Here is a 6,779-nt window from a genome sequence, read left to right as displayed (position 1 = left end):
CGTCAATGTGTCTTCCAACTTAGAAGTTACGACCGGCGGTTGTTGAGGTATATAAGGATTTTGGGGAGGGTTTTGACGGCTAGAAGAACCACCTCCATAACCTTGGTTTTGGTAATAGTTACTTCTAGGTTGGAACCCTTGGTTCCCTTGGAAATGTTGTTGATTTTGAGGGTGCGGTTGATAAGGTTGTTGTTGTTGTTGTTGTCTCGGTTGGTAGTCCCTTTGGTTTGCCATGTAGTTTACATCTTCGAATCCCGGAGGTGGACAGAATCCGGTGTCATGCTCACCTTTACAAAGCTCACAGCAAGCTATTTGTTTAGCTTTAGACGGTTCTCTCAACACTTTAATTTGTTGCGTTAAGAGTTCCACTTGTTGTGAGATGAGCTTGTTTTGGGCAAGGATGGCATCGTTCGTCCCTAGCTCAAGCACTCCCGGCTTCTTCAAAGAGTTGCCTCGACTTTGACTCTGAAGATCATTTAGAGCCATTCGATTTATAATGTTTGTAGCTTCTTCGGCACTTTTTGACAATAAAGAGCCACCCGAGGTAGCATCCAACAACGTCTTGCAATTTGGTTGAAGTCCATTTTTGAAGATATGGATTTGAGTCAATTCATCAAATCCATGCCCTTTACATTTCCTAAGCATGGACTTGAATCTTTCCCACGCTTCATTTAAGGATTCATTGATTCCTTGTGCAAACACCGAGATGGCCGTCTTTGATTCCATGAACCGGTTATGGGAGAAGAATCTTTCGATAAACTTTTCTTCTAACACGTTCCAGTCTGTCATTACGACTGGTGTTTGATCTAAGTACCAATCTTTTGCTTTGCCGAGCAAAGCGTGGGGAAATAATCTTCTGAACAACGGGAGCTCCTGAGCCTGATCCACTCCGGCCGCCAATGCTATCTCATAAAATTTTGTGAGAAAAGCAAAGGGATCTTCATGGTCCATTCCGGTGAATGGACTTCCATATAATAAATTGAGAGTTCCCGTTTTCATCTCAGCTTGCCTTCCCGTGTGGTTGGCAAACTGAGCGGTGTTTCTTGGACTGTTTATGCATGGAGTAGAAATAGGTGGTGGTGGTGGCTCCATGTTAGGTATGAATGGTTGTGGATTTGTGGTAGAAGAACTTTCTCCTTGCTCTTGACGTTGTCTAGCCTGTTGCCTCCTACGTCTCGTTTTGCTATTGTTCCTCCTTGCGGTTCTTTCGATCTCGGGATCAAAAAGAAGTTCGTCCACAGGGATTTGCCCTCGTATAAAACGTAAGCTGCACACTAAACCAAACAGATTACAAGCACAAGTCAAAAATTCGAAAGCTAAAAATTAAGCAACCATTGCGATGCTCACAATATCAATTTACAATCCCCGGCAACGGCGCCATTTTGTTAGTTGTAATTTTAAGTGTCGGGTTTTTGTTATCGTATCCACAGGGATTGTAAGATATCACCGCCGTTCGATGGTTGTATTAATCTTAGCTTAAGTAACACAGGGGGTTTTGGTTTTCAATCACATTATCTTGCATAAAAAGGTAATACAATGCGGCAAAAGTTTGATTTGAATATTTGAGAAATATTGCCAAAGTTAGGGTTCAACGATCACTTTGCATGTATTTGTTCGGTCAACAATCTTATAAACTCCTTTAGATGATAAATTATTTCACAAAGTCCTCCCAATGCGTTTCTCTCGAACACACATTGTGAGTTTTCCCATTTTGATCGATTGTTTATCTCTAACACAACCTATCAAAATGACAACTTTTTGGTTCAACCTTATGGTGAACAAAATCATTCATTACTATCTCTAGCTAACAAACAAGATTGGATGAAAACCTAGGTTAAGAGTTGGTAAACATCTCTCGATCATAAACCAACACAAAGAGTTTTGAATAAGAACAAATTTTTCATCATATATTCACCATTAAAGAGTTTACACATGAAGATCCTTACATTTACACACAAAGCTAATGATCATCTACATCTAACCTTGACAAATGAGGACTTAGCTACTCATTTTCATGGTAGCTTGGTCGGCAAGTTTCGGAAGAAGGTTGATCAACATCCGAGTCGAATAATCGAGATTGGATGGGAATCCACCTTCTTTTTATAAAAGATGGTTAAGAGATGAAGAGAAATGAAATTTAGGGCACAAAAGCTTCCAAGAACAATGCTGTAAAAATATCTAGAAAAAGTGCAAAAGTATGGAAAACTAGGTATGGCTCCAAAAAGTGGCACTTGCTACTTATAGAGCTGTACTGGGCTGTCATGCTCGCTAGGCGAGCAGAATGGCTCGCCTAGCGAGGGTCTAATTGAGGCACATGAGGCACCTGCGCCCAGAGAAACAGCCTATCTCAGACTGTCATGTTCGCCTAGCGAACAAAACCTTCGCCTAGCGAAGGGCACGCTTCAACCCTCGCTCCAGCGAGGTTGAAAGGTTTGGCTACTGGAATCCTCGTTGGGATCTCGCTGATGGCTCGCCTAGCGAGTGAGTGCTGGCTGCGCTTTTCACCAAGTCTGAACGCGTTCGCTGCAACGTTCGCTGGAAGCTCGCCTAGCGAGTCCTTCGCTACAGCTCTCGCCTAGCGAGCAAGCTGATGAATGCATCTTCTCTTTATTGTTAAGCAAATAAATATTCATATATCGTGAGTAATCATCTATGAAAGTGATGAAATATTTCTGACCATGTGCATCCATATCAGGACAGCATATGTCTATATGAATTATTTCTAATATACTTGAACTTCTATTGGAACCTTTATTAAACATGTTGGTCTGCTTTCCCTTAATGCAGTCAACACAAGTTTCAAAGTCAGCAAAATCTAGAGTTTTAAGTAGCCCATCTTTTACTAACCTTTTAATTCTCTCTATGGAGATATGTCCTAATCTCCGATGCCATAACATAGAAGAATTCTCATTAATACTACACCGCTTAGTGCCAGTTTGAACATGCATTGAACTATAAATGGACTCGATTTGTAAATTAATATGATAAAGACCATCAGACAATATACCATTCCCAACACATTCCGAATTATAAAATAATTCAAACAAGGTGTCTTTAAAATTAAAGGAATATCCTAAAGGTACAAGTCTAGAAACTGAAATCAAGTTTCGTGAGAAACTTGGTACATAAAAGGTCCTTTCTAATTTCAAAACAAAACCATTATTCAAAATTAAATTGCAAGTTCCAATAGCTTCCACATGTGAGGCCATCCTGCTTCCTGATAGGACAGTCCGCTCACTTCCCACTGGCTTCCTTAGGTTTTGCATACCCTGTAAGGAATTTGTTATATGGATTGTTGATCCAGAATCAATCCACCAGGTGTTAATATTAACATCGGTCATATTAGATTCATAACAAATAAATGAGAATAAACTATATTTCTTCTCAAGCCATTCTTTGAATCCAGGGCATTCCTTCTTCATGTGTCCTCCCTTTTTACAAAAGTAACACTTTGCTTCTTTCTTGATATCACCTTGCGGTGGTATTTTGAATTTCCCTTTCTGATTGGCTTGTGACTTGTCAGTTTTGAAAGCTTTCATCTTCCCGCGAGTGCTTGTCAGCAATCCACTCTCACTGTGTTCCATTACAAGCCTTTCTTCTTCCTGAACACACATGGTCATTAATTCATTGATTGACCATTTGTCTTTATGTGTATTGTATGAGATCTTGAAAGACCCATACTCAGACGGAAGAGAGTTCAGAATATAGTGCACCAGGAAGAAGTCAGACATATCAACCTCAAGTTTCTTAAGTTGAGCTGAAATGTCACGCATTTTCATTATGTGCTCACACACACCTTTCACACTGGTGAGTCGGTAGGAGGAAATTTTCATAATTAATGTGTTTGTCAAATCCTTTTCAGAAGTGACGAACTAATCGTCAATGGCTTTCAACAAATCACAGACATTCTCATGCTGATCGACAGAACCACGTATTCCACCTATGACCTTAGTCTTAATGAACATCACACTGAGCCGGTTGGATCTCTCTCACCGCTCATATAGTGTGATTGCAGCTGGAGTACTTTCATCTGTAATTACAGGTGGTTCGTCTTTCCTAATAGCATAATCTATGTCTTTCCATCCTAGATGGAGGAGAATTCTTTCCTTCCACACCTTATAGTTATCTCCTCTGAGCTCGGGAATATCACATCAGATATCAAAAAAATTAGCAGGTTGAGAAGCTAAAAAGATAAACAAAATTGATGTCAAAATTTGAGGCATAAATATTATCCAAATTGTATGTATTATCAATATAAACATACCATAAAATAAATCTTGCAACATAAAAATTACCTGTGGGCTAAATTTTAATGTAATAAGATTTTTAAAAAAAATTGCGATAGATTTTTCAAACCTCACACTTTACATGCATGATATATTTTGTTTTTCTATCCAAAATTAAAATTTATGATAAAACTATCAAATTATGTACCAATTCATAATTCCTATGGGTAAGTTGTGAAAATATTGACATTTTATCATAATTAATCATACAAATATAATAAAAATTCCTGTAGGATAAAATTTATTATACCACGTATAATTAATTACAATTTTATGTCTAATAATTTATGTGATCTCAAAACTTTAAAAAAATAATCTCAATTAATTTAAGAATGTTGTGGCTAATCCAAATTAATCAAAATTATAACGATCACTAGGCATAGTAACTCAATTATATGAGAGAACAAAAATAAATAAATAAGATCTCTTATACAATTGCTTAACAAAATAATAACATTATAAATCACTTTTAATTTATGCACAAATTTAATTCAAAGAAATAATAAGGCATAATAATCAGTAAAAATGAAATAATATGGATATGAATAGAATCAAAATACATGTTTAACAAAGCAGCGCAACAATAACATTCATGAATGCCAAGGATCAGGACTTGAGTTCAATACCCAGCCATAAAAAATAATTTTATTACTGTACAAGTTGGAATTAACTTGTTCTTCTCGTTCTGATGACTGACATGCCTCCTTTCTTTGGAACTCCATGAACCAAACTAACCCAAGAGCTATCAGATATAAGATAAATCGTACCTGCTTCCAGTAACTTAAGCACCATCTTTTTCCCAACCTCTTTCATTGTAAGATTAAGTCTTTGTTGAGGTTGAACCACTAGTTTGAATTCTTCTTCTAGTTTGATTTTATGCATATAATAAGTTGGACTTAACTCTTTTAAATCAGCAATATTCTATCAAAGGGCCTCTATATTTTCTCTTAAGAATATCATAAGCTTTTCTTCTTCCACTTCAGAAAAAGATTTACTGTTGATAGTTGGTTATGTTGGCTCTTCACCCAAGAAAACATACTTCACTTTTGAAGGGGGTTCTTTCAGTTCAGGGTAGTTAAACATCTTGATTTCATCTTGACTCATATATTTTCCATAGTTCATCCTAATTCTTCAATTTTTCTAAATGTCTTATCTACTAGAGATGCATTGAACTACCTCATACATTCCTCCACTTCTTTATATTGATCTTATTCAATCTTCTCAATAGAATTTACAATAACCCTTTCTAATGGTGACAAAAATGACTAGCCTTGAGAAGTTTACTTAATTATGTCTTCAACTATATAAATCTTGTAGGATTGAGGATTTTCACTTTGATGTTCATAGTTTCAATCACATTAAACACCGCTTTTTATTGTTGAAGCGCAAGATAAATTCCCCCATCTTAACATCAATCAAAACTCTACCTGTAGCCAGAAAAGGTCTTCTAAGTAATAATTGGTGATACCATTGTTAGAGACATCAAACATATGTGGAACAATCCTGAGTCTATTAAGGATGTTAACCAAACTGAAATATTTCTAATACCTAAGGTCCCCAATCCTACATGTGCCTAACTATTCAAACATATTTCTCTATGCAACATGATTTATAAGGTTTTGAGTAAAGTCTTAGTGAATAAAATGAAGTATCTCATTGATACCATCATTGGCCCTTACCAAACGGGCTTCATACCAAGTAGAAACATACAAGAAAATATTGTTGTTGCTCAAGAGATGTTGCATAACATTAATAAAATGAAGGGAAACAAGGTTTCTTTATGGTGAAGGTGGATCTAGATAAAGACTGTGACAACCTTAGTTGGAACTTTGTTAAAAACGTGCTTTGCCAGATTGGGCTTCCTAAGAAACTAGTTCAAGTCATCATGGCCCTATCTCTTCTATGAGCATGGACATTAGGTAGAATGGTATTTATTCTATCTATTTCCAATCCAAAAAAAGGTTAAGGCAAGGAGATCTAATTTCACCTTACCTTTTTGTGTTCTATATGGATAACCTTTCTTGCAAGATTAATGAAGTTATGGAGAAAGGCGATTGGATTGAACATTAAGGTGGGAAGAGGAGGTCCAATCATCTCTCATTTGATGTTTGCTGACGATTTACTTCTCTTTGGCAAAGCTACTAGGAGACAAATGCAATGTGTGGAAAGCGTCATCAATAAGTTCTGTCAACAATCAGGAAAAAAAGTTAGCATTGCTAAAATCAGAATGTTACTCTATAAAAATACTCCTTTAGTGATCAAATGAGAGTTGCATAGCATTAAAAATTTGGATTAAACATGTTTGTGGTCCTTCCACATATCTCAAATTTTATTTCTAGTATCTCAAAATATTTTATTCAAAGAATTATTCTTCTAAAATTTTCCATCAACACTTTTGATTTATAATACTAAAATTATCCATAAAATTATCGTTAATTCAATAGTTAAATAATAATCCGTTACTATTTATTGTTAAATTGTAAAAAAAACTTC

This window comes from Lathyrus oleraceus, chromosome 7, assembly GCF_024323335.1.
Source record: "Lathyrus oleraceus cultivar Zhongwan6 chromosome 7, CAAS_Psat_ZW6_1.0, whole genome shotgun sequence".
Classification (NCBI taxonomy): Eukaryota; Viridiplantae; Streptophyta; class Magnoliopsida; order Fabales; family Fabaceae; genus Lathyrus; species Lathyrus oleraceus.
Note: the sequence above shows the minus strand (reverse complement) of the source record.